The sequence below is a fragment of the Geotrypetes seraphini genome, chromosome 4 (genome assembly GCF_902459505.1).
Source record: "Geotrypetes seraphini chromosome 4, aGeoSer1.1, whole genome shotgun sequence".
Lineage (NCBI taxonomy): Eukaryota > Metazoa > Chordata > Amphibia > Gymnophiona > Dermophiidae > Geotrypetes > Geotrypetes seraphini.
Genome location: NC_047087.1, coordinates 118,137,295 through 118,153,777, shown reverse-complemented (window position 1 = coordinate 118,153,777; position 16,483 = coordinate 118,137,295). Strand labels below are relative to the sequence as shown.

The 16,483-nt window shown below is 40.2% G+C and overlaps 1 protein-coding gene across 14 annotated transcripts in view; it reads right to left on the bottom strand.

Moving 5' to 3' along the window:
• Positions 1-16,483, bottom strand: part of ZBTB20 (zinc finger and BTB domain containing 20) — a 1,614,058-nt gene that overhangs the window by 299,531 nt on the left and 1,298,044 nt on the right. For 12 of the 14 annotated variants that reach the window (XM_033940835.1, XM_033940838.1, XM_033940833.1 and 9 more), the window contains one exon: positions 4,129-4,285. The exons of the other annotated variants lie outside the window; for them this stretch is intronic. The gene's annotated coding sequence lies outside the window, so the exon portion shown is untranslated. The remainder of the gene's footprint in view (positions 1-4,128; positions 4,286-16,483) is intronic. 14 annotated transcript variants of the gene reach the window in all.

Here is a 16,483-nt window from a genome sequence, read left to right as displayed (position 1 = left end):
GAGGTTAGTTACCCATTTATTTATCCCAATGCCTTGTCTAACCCATTTTATTGGTCTGTATCTCTGAACTGTATTTACCCACTCAGCTACTTATTAAGATGTTTCCTTGTATTGTACTGGCTTTATGACCATCATATTTATGTTATCTGAATATTCTGAATGCCTATTAAGGTGTCTCATTTGTATTGTGTTGACATCATGAGCACCATATCTATGTTATGTAAATGTTTCTCCATGCTGCCTAGTATGGTACCATTTTCTTCTGACATTTATCATATTTATGTTATATAAATGTTCCACTGTACTGTTTAACTATGCATACTTCTAATACTATATCATGTCATTGCTATTACTAGGATTTAATGTGGCTATCTCCAGGTGTTCTCAATGATTTTATTTTATGCTTACATTTATTTGGTAATTTTACTATTGTGCTATTAATATCATGTACATTGTTTATGTCAAGCTATATCTATTGTTCAGTGCCTGAATGAATCTTTTCACTATGGTGTTTTTATACAACCCTATACATAAAAATGTATAGGATTGATCTGAACAAAGCAGATGGTATCACCACAATGCAGTGGTTTACAACAATCTCTTTTTCTGCTCAGCTTCTCAGAAGCATTCAATGCCTATGAAGAAGGCAAGTAAGTCGGCAGGTATTGCATTTCTATAATGGAGGAAGACATCTTGATACATTTGCAAGACTCCTCTTGGGGATATTTCATCAGTTATACCTAACTCTAATGGACAATAATTGATTTGAACCTTCTACTTAATAGAGAATTGTAAATAGCTTCACATCAAGCTGCTGAAATGCTTGGTAAAATGGAGCTAGATCCTAAAATATATAATGGCTCATGTGATCCACTGAGGCCTATTCAAAACAAACAAAAAAAACACTTCATGCCATTATTTCTCTTCCATTTCACAGCTCACAGTACTTATCTCCCAAACAGTCCCCCTCTTTTATTAAGGTGCACTAGCTGAATTAGCGCTCGCTAAGTGCTAACGCGTCCATAGAATATAATGAATGCATTAGCATTTAGCACATGCTAATTCAGCTAGCGCGCCTTAGTGAAAGGACCCCAGTATGTCCAAATATGTTTGTTTTGCACATACTATGATAGGAATGAATTTCATGAAGACAATGTCTCCATATAGTTTAATACTGAACATACTTTCACAGTAATTAATCTTATTTCTAAGTCAGGGTATGTGGAGTATGATTTTTCTCTCTAATTTAGTGCCAATGCTCGTCATAGTACTTACATTATGCCAATTAACCTCCTTCTGGAGGTCATAAGATGTAATAAATATAGCCAACTTGTCATGGTATGCTTGGAAATTGCTTTTCTTACAGGGGCAGAGTCTCTAAAATGGCTTAATTTTGAACACCAAATAATAAAAACAAATATACTAAGGAAACGCACTACTAAATACTGATATCATCAAAAAACTATGTGTTAAAATGGGGTATTTTCCTGTGTTGAGAGAGTACCATTAAAAATGACTTACATTTACTCTTGTACTTTCTATCTGATTAGGTTTCTCATTGTTATATAATCATACCAGGTTATGATTAATGCTTGTTAAAAATTCATCACTAAAGAAATTAGAACAATCAAGTCTCATACACTAAACAAGCATAGAAAACCAGCAGATAATACTGTGGCTTCTAGTGTTTTTTAAAGAGTATACACCATAATCATTGGCACCCCTGGAAGTAGAATGAAGGGTTCCGCGGCAGGCCTGCCTTTTTGATGCTGTGCGGCGGCTACCCAAAGATTTAAAAGTAACGGGTGAAACAGATGTTGACGCCTTTTGACTTTTGTAATGTTGTATACCAGAAGCTTACCCACAGGCCCCCCAAAGAAATCAGTCTAACAATTACACAAAAAATGTGAAGTGGAGAAAAACCTCAGTTGAGCTTCATTGGTAAAAAAAAAATCCCTCCACGAACAAAAGTCAATGTAGTGCTATTTTGTAGAATATTTTAAATGTTGTCTCTGTATTCAATACTTTTTCACCATTGAAGCACATTAACGATTGTGAAGGTAAACTCCCAGCATCCAACTGTTGGTACAAAGGTGCTAAAATCAAGCATTCTTGTCTCTGTATTCAACACTTTTTCACCAATGGAGCACATTAACGATTGTGAAGGCAAACTCCCAGCATTCAACTGTTGGTACAATGGTGCTAAAATCAAGAATTCCAAAAACAGTAATGTTGTCGTTCCAAAGATTGCAGTAGAGTCGAAAGAGCAGCTAAGTGACTGTTTTTGGATATGCTTGACAGCTAGGCATGTTAACTTTTGGATTTGGACTTTTGTGTGCTTTGTTTAGCACTTTTGTGCGAACAGTTGGATGCTGGGAGTTTACCCTCTCAATCGTTAATGTGCCCTAAGTGGATTTTTTTATTTTTTTTATTTTTTAATTAATGAAGCACAATTGAGGTTTTTCTCCATTTCACATTTTTTGTGCCATTGTTAGGCTGATTTCTTTTGGGGGGGCCACTGGATAAGCTTCTGGTGTACCATATAGGGTGTGCATCTTGTGTGTGATTGATTTCAATTACCCCAACATTGACTGGTTAAATGTTACATCACGGAGTACTAGGGAAGTAAAATTCCTAGACTTCATAAATGACTGCTTCTTGGAGCAACTGGTTCAGGAACCGACAAGAGGGGGTGAGCTATTTTAGATTTGGTCTTTAGTGGAATGCAAGGAATAGTACAGGAGTTAACTGTTAGGTCCAATGGGAAACAGTGATCATAACGTGATCAAATTTGAGCTGGCACTGGAGTGACGTCGTAAAAGAAATCTACTGTAGAGGCATTTAATTTTCAAAAGTGCAACTATGATAAAATGAGGAAAATGGTTAAAAGGAAGCTAAAATGATCAGTTGCAAAGGCTAGGACTGTAAACCAGGTGAGGATGTTATTTACAAATACCATCATGGATGCTCAGACCAGATGTATTCCATGTATTAACAAAAGAGGAAACAAGAATTGGCATGGTTAAAAGGTGAAGTAAAAGAGGCTATTAGATTTTAAAAAATCCTTAAAAGAATGGAAAAAGGATCCAAATGAAGAAAATAAGAAGAGACAGAAGCACTGGCAAGTTAGATGCAAGTATTGATAAAGAAAGATAAGAAAGAATATGAAGGGAAACTTGCCAAAGAGGCAAAACTCCTAACAATTTTTTTTGGTACATCAGAAGCAGAAAACCTGTAAGGGAATCTGTGGGGCTGTTGGATGATCAAAGAGCAAAAAGGGCGCTCAGGGTAGGATAAGGCCATAGTGGAGAGACTTAATGAATTCTTTGCTTCGGTTTTTACAGAAGAAGATGTAAGAGATCTACTTGAACCGGAAATGTTTTTCAAGGGTGATGATGCAGAGGAACTGAAAGAAATATCGGTGAATCTGGAAGATGTACTAAGCCAAATCGGCAAGTTAAAAAGTGATAAATCACCTGGATTGAATGGTATACATCCCAGGGTACTAAAAGAACTCAAACATGAAATTGCTGACCTGATGTTAGTGATCTGTAATCTGTCGCTAAAATTGTCTGTAGTACCTGAAGATTGGAGGGTGGTCAACCATGGACAGTAGGACACAAGTGTTCTTAGCATGTGTGATGTCACTGTCAAATACCATTTGGGGAAAGATTTCCCAGTTTAGTAAGTACTAGAAGGTTTTCAGTCATTTCACTTGACCTGTGCACCACTTCTTGCTTGTCACTGTCAGGCCAAACCACCTCAATCTATTTATTTATTTTTACAATGAGAGTCCTTGGAGAAGTGGGCAGATGTGGTAAGGACTTTTATCTTGCTGTCCCCAGAGAACAACTGCTACAGGTAAGTAACTTGGCTCTCTGAAGACAAACAGGATATCAATTCCTCATAGCATGGGAATTCATAGCTACAGGCTGTCTTCAACAGAAAAAAAGGAAAAACAGTAACAAGATTCTGCACTAGGCAGACACCAATACATTTTTGAATTGAAATAGCCATTGTCATATTTTCTTTTTTTACTGGGGGAAGTCAACCCAGACCAAAACAAAAAAAGGGTCTGTGAGAATGGAATTGGATTCTAATCCCCAAAGACTAATTAGCCAAACCTACCTACTGTCATATCAGAAGTCCTTTTCCAAGGAGTAGTGGGCTGTGGGTGTATGAATAGATGTCCATGTTGCATTTCTTCAAATTTCTTACATGGACGTGGATTTCAATTGGGCTGCTGATGCCACCATAGCTGTACCATGAGCCTCAAGAGTCAAACCTGCAAAGGAAATGCAGCCTGCTAGTCAATTAGACAGTGTCACCTGGATTCTATATATGGCACCCAAAACTGAGCACCAATTTGAGATGTGCACCCAATTAAATTGGTTAATGAGCCAATTAGTACCCATAATTGGGTGCTAATTGGCACCAATTTGAATCTGCATGCAAATCTTATTGAGCATTATTCTATAACAATGCACATCCAAATCCCATAGCAGACAACCCAAAACAGAGGCATGGCCATGAAAGGTGCATGGGCATTCCTAAATTTACACGCAGTGTTAGAGAATACCAGAGATGTGCGCCCAAATTGGGCACTGGTAATTACACTTGGTTTCAGTAAGTGTAAGTCCTATTGGACACCAATATTGGCACTCTATGCTTTTCTATAATATGCGCTCATCTTAGTATGCTCATTATAGAATAGCACTGAATGCTGTTCTTTTTTTGTGCCAGTTTTTGAGCGCCATTTACTGAATCTAGCCCTGTATGCTTATTCACAACTAGTACATATTCAAATAAAGGGATAACTCTTTATAAACCTGCACGTTGATATATCACTACTAATGTTAGTGCAGGATTGGTGCATCCTACAATGCACTGGGAAGGGGCAGGCCTGCCATTCAGAGGAAGGCCGGCTGGCCGGAGGGAGGACTCGTCCGTCCATCTCTTATGGTTAGGAGGGGTTGGGGTTAGAGGGTTAGGGGTGTCCGACGGGGTATGGAGGGGAGTCCGGAGGGGGTACGCAGTAAGGGGGAAAGGGGGTGTTCTTCGGCAGGAGGGCTTGGGCTCCCTCCTGCCGATGATTGTTGCAGGTGTGGGGGTGTCCGGCAGGAGAGATTGGGCATCTCTTCTGCTGTAATCGTTGTGGTGGTGGTGGGGGGGGGGGAGGGGATGTACGGCATTGTTAATGACAGATGCCGGTTAGCGAATCCTGCTTTTAGGTGGACTGGCCCCTCTTTCGCCTAAAAGGTCTTGTTTTAGGTGTTTGAGACTTGGGCAAATTTTTGGTAGGGAATATGTCATAAGAATAGACATAGTGGCAGTCTGGGTGATTAAATTGCTGATTGTAGAGGTAGGCCATTCAAAAAAAAACCCCTCATTTTGGATGGTTTTTTTGAGAATGGACATTTTCCTGCTGCCTACTTTCTGCATCTAGGGACTTAGGCCAAAAGGGGACTTAGACGTTTGTTTTGATTATGCCCCCCACATGGTTTACATTCAGATATTCAAGCAGTTTTCCCTATCTGTCCTGGAGGGCTCATACTCTATCTAATGTACCTGGAGCAATGGGGGATTAAGTGATTTGCCCAGGGTCACAAGGAGCAGCATGGGATTTGAACCCACAACCTCAGGGTGATGAGGCTGTGGCTCTAACCACTGTGTCACACACTCTGCATATGTTCTGACTTAGAAGACCTTTCAAAAATGCTACTATGTAATTATACTAAAAGGAAAAGTAACACATACTTTCTCTTTTTTTAAATTACCCTACAGAAAATACTCACACATATGGCCCTACACATTTTAAAAAATACTATACATGTATATATACATACCAGGACACCACCGACCAGGCTGAACAAACGTTTGTGTAGTTTAGGCATTTATGGATGTTCATATAATGATTCAAAATGTTGTGTGATTGTGGCACCGAGGTACCCCCCCCCCTCTTTAAACCCAGCATGCACCCAAAAAGAGGGAGAAAAAGCCTCAGACTAATGTAGCAGTATAGAACCAAAAGGTACAAATCAAAACTGCTTTTGCTTTCACTATCCAAAAAACTCCCTCACAGAACAGCTCAGGTTTAGAAAGGGTAAAGTCACCCGGAGGCATGTTCAAGGACTTAGCTGACAAAAGACAACTTGAGCTTCAACATATTATATGTTGTGCGTCCTCATAGAATTTGTTAACATATTTATGGATGTGCCAATTTGATAAAAGTCACTTAGCAAAGAAAAAAAGACAAAAACCCACCACACACTAGTTGAAAAACAACAACTACAGAAGTGGGGAAATTATCACTATTAAAAATATCAATATCATAAATCAAAGAGTGTGCTGACTTTAAAAATTTATCCAAAGGAGGAAAAAAGACCTCAGATTTCCCTCAATAGCAAATCAAGCAATGTGTGCCTATTGAGTAGGATAACATTAATCATTGGTCAGAAAAAAAACCTCCTTACAATCTTAAATCTTAAATGTAAATCTGTCTTAAGTATGAATATATAATTGAAAAACAGAACAACTTAACTAAAATGTCCTTGTTTCACAGTCTGCTTCTTCAGGGGATCAAAGAGGAAGGAACGCTTTTCTCAAATACAAATGTGTCACTCTGTAACCTCATTCTTTCAACTTGGCTTCAACTTTTTGTGCCTTCTGAAATGAATAGTGTTGGCATCACAATAGGCGCCATTTTTTTTGTAAGTGTTGCATTGTGATGCCAACACAATTCATTTCAGAAAACACAAAAAGTTGAAGCCAAGTTGAAAGAATGAGGTTACAGAGGAAGCAGACTGTGAAATAGATCCCATTGGGATCAAGACTTTTCAGTTAAGTTGTGCTGTTCTTCAACAATATATTCATAATTAAGTCAGATTTACATTTAAGATAATAAGGAGGTTTTTCTGACCAATAAATGTTACCCTACTCAATAGGCACATATTGTTTGATTTGCCATTGAGGAGAATCTGAGGTCTTTTTCCTCCTTTGGATAAATTTTTAAAGTCAGTACACTTTTCAGTTTTATAAAAGACAATATCTGTGCATTAAACATGGCATTTTTCCTTATAAAATTACCCCTTAAATCTCACTTGCCAGTTATCTTTCAACTTCTATGAGTATCCATCAGTGACTCCTAATGTGTATTGCAATACAACAAATATTGATATCATCTACAGAATTTCAGTTTATTCCTTCCTTTTCATTGCTGATAAAATTAGACATGCCAGTATGTACAATTTCACTTCTTAATTTAGGGGGGGGGGGGGGAATTCAGCAATGTGTGATGTTATGATGGGTTATTTTAGCACAGGGGTGTCACAAACTCAGGCCCACAAGCCAAATTTGGCATGCAGGAATTAGATTTGGCCCGCAATTTGGCCCTCTGTCCTTCCCTCCCTCCATCCCAGTCTTACCTTCAAACAGCCTGCAGAGGATCGTTGGTGCTGTAGCGATCCTAAGCAGGCTGCCATCGACCTCCGCAGCACGTTCTCTCTGCTACGATCCCATAGTTCAGAAGAAAGGCTGGACTGCAGCAGAGGGAACATGCTTCGGAGGTCATCAGCAACCTCGGAGGTCGTCAGGTCCAGGACATGTATAGTAATCCTCTATCTATACCCCTCTATCCCCTTTTCCTTCAGGAAATCATCTAATCCCTTCTTGAACCCCAATACTCTGACCTATCACACCCTCTGGAAGTGCATTCCAGGTGTCCACCACCCTTTGGGTGAAGAACTTCCTAGCATTGGTTCTGAATCTGTCCCTCTTAATTTTTCCGAATGCCCTCTCATTCTTGTAATATTCGAAAGTTTGAAGAATCTGTCCCTCTCCACTTTCTCTATGCCCTTCATGATCTTGTAAGTCTCTATCATGTCCCCTCTAAGCCTCCGCTTCTCTACTTCACCCATTACCAGCCCTCCCATCGTATAGCTGTACATTGAATTTCTGTTTCCTACATGCAAGACTTTACATTTCTCCACATTAAAGTTCATCTGCCATTTATTCACCCACTCTCCCAGTTTGTTCAGGTTTGGACAATGGGATGGAGAGAGGGAAGGAAAGGGAGGGAAGTTGGACACAAGGGATGGTGTGAAGAGGGGGACAGAGATGCTGGATAGGAGGGTAGTTGGAAAGAGAAAGGGAGAGATCGTTGACCCTGGGGTGGTGGGGAAGGAGGGAGAGATGCTGGATGCTGGATGAAAGGGTAGTTGAGAAAAGGAGAGATGGTGGATCTGGGAATGGTGGAGTCCATCGCTGAAGCTGCAGGGATGGAGACAAAAAAAAGGAAAGATGCCAGTCCTCCGGGGAAGGGAAGGGACACAAAAGGGGAGGACAGAGATGGAAGATGGATGGTTAACACGGAGAAAGAAAATGATAAATGGGAAAGAGACCTTGGCAAGCGAGTTATTAGAAGACAACCAGAGCCTGGGACCATCATGACTTGAATAATGACCAGACAACAAAAGGTAGAAAAAATAATTTTATTTTCTGTTTTGTGATTACAATGTGTCAGATTTGAAATGTGCATAAAAACATAGAAACATGATGGCAGATTAAGGCCAAATGCCCATAAAGTCTGCCTGTTCACAGTAACCATTATTTCTTTCTCTCTCCGAGAGATTCCACATGCCTATCCCAGGACCTTTTGAATTCAGACACAGTCTCTGTCTCCACACCTCTTCTGGGAGACTATTCCATGCATCTACCACCCTTTCTGTAAAAAAGTATTTCCTTAGATTATTCCGGAGCCTATCACCTCTTAACTTCATCCTATGCCCTCTCATTGCAGAGTTTCCTTTCAAATTAAAGAGACTCGACTCATGCGCATTTACATTACATAGGTATTTAAACGTCTCTATCATATCTCCCCACTCTAGCCTTTCCTCCAAAGTATACAGATTGAGATCTTTAAGTCTGTCCCCAAACACCTTATGATGAAGACCACATACCATTTTAGTAGCCTTCCTCTGGACCAAATCCATCCTTTTTATATCTTTTTGAAGGTGCGGCCTCCAGAATTGTACACAATATTCAAAATGAGGTCTCACCAAAGTCTTATACAGGGGCATCAATACCACCTTTTTCCTATTAGCCATACCTCTCCCTATGCAACCTAGCGTGCCCTTCTAGCTTTTGCCATCATCTTTTCAACGCCCAAGTCCCGCTCTTCTGTCGTGCACATAAGCTCTTCACTCCCTAATCTGTACTGTTCCCTCGGGATTTTGCAGCCCAAATGCATGAACTGGCATTTCTTAGCATTAAATTTTAGCTGCCAAATTCAGACCATTCTTTAAGCTTCGCCAGGTCTTTCTTCATGATGTTCACACCATCCTGCCTGTCTACTCTATTGCAGATTTTGGTATCACCCGTAAAGAGGCAAATCTTACCCGACAACCCTTCAGCAATATCTTTAAACAGCAAGCGTGAACTAAGACCTAAAAGAGAGAGGAAAACTCTTTTTTAATTTATTTTGTTTACATCACAGAGCCGGCATGGGGCTACTAAGACTTCTACTAAGACTAAGGGGTTCTTTTATTACGGTGCACATTTAGTGTACCTTAATAAAAGGACCCCTAAGTATCTTAATAAAAAGTTTGGCCTGCGACTTAGCCTATGTTTTAGATTTTGGCCTCTTATGTGATTGAGTTTGAGACCCCTGTTTTAGCACAAAGTCTCACTGGATATAATAGGTCCTTGTGTGAAAATAGCATGACTTGTAGTAAAATAAACTATCTTAAAAGTAGCACACATTGATGAATTCCTCCCTTATTCTTATGAGAATAAGTGCAACTATGATCTTTATAAAAACTAATTTACAAAACCGCAAAAGTGGATTTTAGTGCAGGCCATCGAGTTGAATGCTCTGCACTGCTCCCAATCCTTTTGCAGTTTTGTAAAAGGGGGGTAAGCTACATAGGTTATCCATAAAACCCATGTCTCTTAATTTTAAAATTAGACTTTATGCGGTGCCATATCAAAATCTTTAGTGATAATCATGAAAATGATAACAAATATGTTTCCTATATCAAGCTATCAGCTAACATTGGCCCCCAAAAAGCCTACAAGTTTGATCTGCCTGCCCAGACTCTCCCTATGTGCATGCCCATTAGTCAAAAATGCACTTTGTAAAAATATGCACATATTTTTTAAACTTTTTACTTTTCTGCCTCTTCAGGGCAGCTCCACTGCTACCAGGAGCTGCCCCAACAAAAGCCCGGCATTCCACCGCAAGAGAAAGAAGTCGGGTCAGCATGGGAGACGAGCTCCGCCTCCCAACACCCCCTGCGGCGTCCACTTTAAACTTTTCTGCCTCTTCAGACCTCCAGACTTATCCATTCAACTCCTTACCCACCATACTAATATACCTCCTCAAACTCCTGCTAACCCTGTTTCTCACACTTCTCCTCCCCCAAAACAACAAAACAAACAAACACAACTAAATATATATATGCATACATACATATTTAAAAAAAAAAAAAAAAAAAAGTAACCCAAGACGGTAATATAAATTCACTACCTTCTCCACCTTCAGACCCCAAAATGAAATCCCCACTCCATCAAATTCTCAAAGTCTCGCAACAATACACAGTACTCCTCTCAGCAGCAATGCTCATTCCTTCAGGCACCCCAAACAATAGAAATCAAGACCCCTAGATCCACCTAATAACCCCATAAAATGCCAAGAAAATTACCAAAATGCTATCCCGATAATCTGGAACAAAAACAACAAAAACAAAAGATAGCAAAAACAGCCTCTCCTCAAACCCCACAGCAATCTGCAACCAATAAAACTAACAACTGAACTGAAAAATAGAAAAACCTTCATCCCTATCCCATGCATATAAGTCAACGCTAGATGATGAATAAATTCTTCTTCTTAAATGATCTAATCACATCTAACAATCCGGCTCCACTTTTCATCACTGAAACATGGCTAAAGGACCAGATGGCCCAGAACTCCCACACATCTGCCCATAAGGATACAACATACTTCAATTCCCCAGGAAACACAAGCGAGGTGGCGGCTTAGCAATAATATAAAAAGCTCATATACCATCACTAAATTAGACTCAGCTACCCACCCAGATCTAAAATATATAGTCTGCAAATTGGAAGACAATCTCAATTCCACACTCAACAACATTGGAATTCTTCTGATCTATAGACCCCCCAACTCTCAATCAAGTTCCATACTCAAAATGACAGAACTAATAACCAACCTGACATGCCAACACACGAAATTGATTATACTCGGCGATTTCAACCTCCCTCTTGAATCCACGGAGAACAAATATGTCCATAAGCTCAAAACACTACTCGACGACTGCAAAATCACTGTAATGCCTTCAGGACCCACACACGAAAAAGGTCACACCTTAGATATACTTGCAACCACTCCAGGCAATCTCACGACAGACATCAAATGGTCCTCTGTACCATGGACCGACCATTACCTCCTAAATTTCACCTAAACCTTTCTACGGAGAACCGGAGTGACAAAGCCACCAGTAAAGAAAAATTAGTTCGAGGAAGGACAAAACCAAACCTCTTCTGGAACATAGTAACAAAATCCCTAATTACATTACATTACATTACATTAGGGATTTCTATTCCGCCATTACCTTGCAGTGCAATTACCCCTTCTAACTGCACTACAACAATGCTAGCAAGCTGGAACCATACCATAACCAACACTCTAGACATCCTTACCCCTCCTCCACTCCCGAAAAATAAAGCAACATCAAACTTCCCCCTGGTTCACCGAATCACTGAGAAAGACAAACAACTATGCAGACAACTGGAAAGGAAATGGAGAAAAAGCGGAATGCAAGAACACAGAATACTTTGGCGCAAAACAATAAATAAATATAAACTCAACTTATCAGAAGCCAAGAAAAACTATTATACTTCCAAACTAGGCACCAAAGCATTAAACACAAAAAATTTATTCCTCCTGGTATGACAGCTCACCACCCCACCAAACCAAGACTCCACGGGTCACCTCAACAAAATCACTGCACAAGAACTAGCAGACTTCTTTCTAAATAAAATCAAGACAGTTCAATCCGATGTAGACAAAGTTCAATCTGATGTAGACAAAGTGATCACCACGGAACATCGTTCTCTTGACACTCCAAGACATTCCACAGAACCTACAAATGCAGACCAAATCTAGACTTCATTCTCTGGCTTGTCCATCTCAGAAACAACAAAATTACTATCCAAACTTTCAGCATGTCGCAGTCCCCTAGACAACTGCCCCACCTACCTCCTTGCGACCGTGCCCAAGAAAATCATCATCTGGATTACCAACCTTCTCAATACTAAACTAAACTAAACTAAACCTTGGGTTTATATACCGCACCATCTCCACGAATGCGGAGCTCGGCACGGTTTACAGGAAGAAAGATGAGAGAGGAACTACAGTGGAGAGATTAAAGAGTTAGGTGTAAAGGGGGAAGGTGAGAGGCCTAAGAGGGGGGAAGTGTTATAGTTTTGAGAATAGCCAGGTTTTTAGGTGTTTGCGGAAGAGTTGGAGGGAGCTTGAGGTTCGGAGAGAGGAGATGAGGTTATTCCAGATCTCAGTGATTCTAAAGGGGAGGGATGACCCAAGTTTGCCTACATGGGAAATACCTTTTATGGAAGGGAAGGATAGTTTAAAAATTTGGGAGGATCTGGAGGAAGTAGGGGTTGGGGAGTTCCAGGATAGAGGGATAACGGCAGGAAGGATGCCATGTAGGATCTTGTAGGCCAGACACGCACATTTGAAGTGGATCCTGGGGATTACTGGGAGCCAATGGAGCTTAGACAGGAGTGCTGAGACGTGATCAAATTTGCTTTTCGCGAAAACAAGCTTAGCTGCGGCGTTCTGAATCCGCTGAAGTCTGTGGAGGCTTTTCTTGGTTAGGCTGAGGTAGATAGAATTGCAATAATCCAATCTGGAGAGGATGATGGATTGTACTAGGACTGCAAAGTGTTTTTGGTGAAAATAGGGTCTGACTTTCCTTAGCATGTGAAGGCTGAAGAAGCATACCTCCCTAAACCAATACCTCCCTAAACCAAGGCCAATTACCAGAAATAATGGGAAAAAGAGCACTTACTCCCATACCAAAAAATCCAAAGGTAGATCTCTTCATGACCTCCAACTACAAACCCATCGCTGGCATACCTATTCTAACAAAAATCATCGAGACCAAAGTAAGTAAACAACTTGCAATCTACATCGAACAACATTCATGTCTCCACCCGACCCAATTCGGATTCTGTCAACAATACAGCACTGAACTTCTCATCCTCACTTTAATCACAAAAACCAAACAACTACTTAGTACTGGATGTCAGGCAATACTCTTGCAATTTGACATTTCAGCTGCCTTTGACTCCGTGGATCATCACCTTCTATTAACAAACCTGTCAGAAATTGGTATAACTGGAACAGTACTAAAATGGTTCTCTGACTTCCTACAAAACAGAGAATACATCATTAAAAAGAACGAAGAGATCTCCAAACCCTGGAAGGCCTTCTGTGGGGTGCCTCAAGGTTCTCCACTTTCCCCCATCCTGTTTAACCTTTTCATGAGTTCCCTCGGAAACATCAAATTCAATGATGAAAGCATAATGTCCTACGCAGATGACATTCTGCTCCTCATCCCTACAAACAAGAACCAGTCAGATGTCACCAATAAAGTATCAACCAATATTGAAAGAATCCAAAATTGGGCAACAATCAACAAGCTAAAACTAAACCAAACCAAAATCAAAATCTTATACTTCCACACAGCCCAACAGACAGCACCGACAAGCATCACTCTCTGAACGGGCCATACTCTCACTGTCGATAAAACCTCCAAAATCCTAGGCTACATTCTTTACTCCACACTAACCATGGAAGCCCAAATCTCTAATATTCTGAAAAAGTCCCTCTTCACTTAGACTCATCAGGCCATACTTTCAACATCACTTTGCTCTGATTGTACAGTCGATGATCCTAACATACTACTGTAACTCTGCTTACATGGGTATCAAAAGCGCACTGACCCACAAAATGCAACTCATACAAAACACAGCTGTAAGAATAATTTTCAGCCTGAAAAAATACGACTCGATATCAGCCTTCATCAGGCAACTACACTGGCTACCCATCCCATCACAAATAAAATTTAAAACTTCATGCATCATATACCAAATAATTCACGAAAATTCAGCGGCTCCATTCATCCAACTCTTCTTAAAAGTATGGTCTACCTCCTACAGAATTCTTAACAGGATACTATTGAACCTCCCTTCAACAAAGAATCTCCAATACAAGCAAATCTTTCACTTCATGCTCACCACCTTCCTTAGAGTGAAAACCTGGAATGACCTCACTGAAACGACCAGAACAGAACCCAACTACACCACATTCCGGAAAAAACTGAAAACCAGCCTCTTTGACACTTAAACTTCTCAGATCTTCCCTTGCCCCATGTTTCCCCTTTTCTCCTTCCCTGCTCTCTTCTCTCTTCTCTTTGTAAGTCGCCTTGAGCCTGCTTAGGTATGTGCGACGCAGAAATAGATTAGATTAGATTAGAAAAGCACTTAGATGAAATTTTGGCATTTACATACGTGTGCATATTTGTGTGTATGCTAGAGAATGACACGGGGACAAATTTTTCCCCATTTCCGCAGGAACTCATTTTCCTGTTCCCACGAGTTCTTTTCCTGTCCCTGCCCACCCCATCCTCAACTGCACAAGCCTCAAACACTTTAAAATCATGTGTCCAAGGCTTGTGTGGTTAAGGCAGAGCATACAGGAATGGGGCAGGGGTAGGGACAAAACTCGTGGGGACAGGACAGGGAAATTGAGTTCCTGCAGTGACAGGGACAAATTTGTCCCCATGTCATTCTCTAGTGTATACACCATATTCTAATACTTTACACATGTAATCGGTGCATACATGTTAGCGCCTATAGTAACAAGAGCACAATCCCAGTGTGCAACATCTCCTTTTTTAATGGTGTTATCCATCTCTTCCCTAAAATTGGTACTAGTTAACCATCTATAGTTGCCTAGTTCTGTTTTACATCCCCTTTTCAATATACTGTAAGCAAGTGGCCTTCATCATTTTTGTTAGGAATCTACAAATTTTAAATTGATTCCATGGAAAAAAAATTAAAGGGGAAATTCTATAAAAAGGTGCTTAAAGATAAGCGCCTAAATAGGTGCCTAACTTAATTAGTAAATTAGCTTCAATTATGAGCTTTAACAAGCTCATAATTGAAAAAAATAAAATGGCTAATAGGCACCTGTCTTCTTAGGTGCAATTCTACAAAAGATAGGTGCTTACTGCATGGCGCCTAACTCCAAAGCAGGCATATTTAGGGGCAGAAAAGGACTTACGCGCCATTAGGCATGATTCTTTAAAGGACTTAGGTGCCTATAATGTAGGCCTTTAAAACCCTGGCCCTACATTACAGGCACCTAAATTTTAAGTTAGGTGCAATTCTGTAATAGATGACTAAGGGCTCCTTTTACGAAGGTGCGTTAGGGCCTTAATGCTGCAGAATAGCATGCGCTATAATCCCGCATGCGCTAGCCGCTACCGCCTCCTCTTGAGCAGGTGGTAGTTTTTTGGCGCGCTAATCCGGTGCGTGCGCTAAAAACGCTAGTGCACCTTCGTAAAAGGAGCCCTAAATGTGACAGAATTTTCCCCTAAATGTATCAGTTGAACAGTTATTTCATTTTTTCATTTGGACGAAGCTGGCAATTTTGAGCCGATTGCCATATTTGGGGTTGGGAAGGAATTATATTCACTTTTGCAAAACTGGCTACAGATGCATCTTTTGATTTTTTCTTTTTTTTCTCTTTTTAATGTCTTTTACTAGATTAAGGGTTGTTAGGGAATTATGAGAAGGATAAATTTGATGGATCTCTCACATTTGTTTTCTACCTATCCAATCATGAAACCCACATAAGGTCATTCGGACATTTGGTGCCTTATTAATGTTCTCATTGTCCCATGGAAAGCACAAGACTCAGATTTGGTGATAGAACAGAAGGATACAATAACAGTGGCTTGCCTGACAAATGAAGTCTGGGAACAGAAGTGTAAGGAGATACAAGAAAAGAATGGCAATGAGGAGCTACAGAGTAAACATACTTGTAGGCAAGTAAGACTCTAGTTCTCTGTCTCTTTTTTCTTTCTCTCATTTTACGTTTCTTCATTTTCTCATTTTATCTACCATCTTTCTGCCACTCACTAGCATTTCTTCTCACTTGTCCATAGCTTGTCTACTATTCCATTTTTCTCTCTTTACTTTCCATTCCTTTTTATTGTCTCTTATTCACTGAACTTCCTCTACTTTTTCAGGGATATTTAACCTGGGAGAAGCTTACTGCTTTTGTTCTCTTTCTTCTGGTGTGACTATACCTGATAAGCAGAGAATACTATCCATGATTGACAGAGACCAAAGAGCCAATAGTAAACACAGTCTA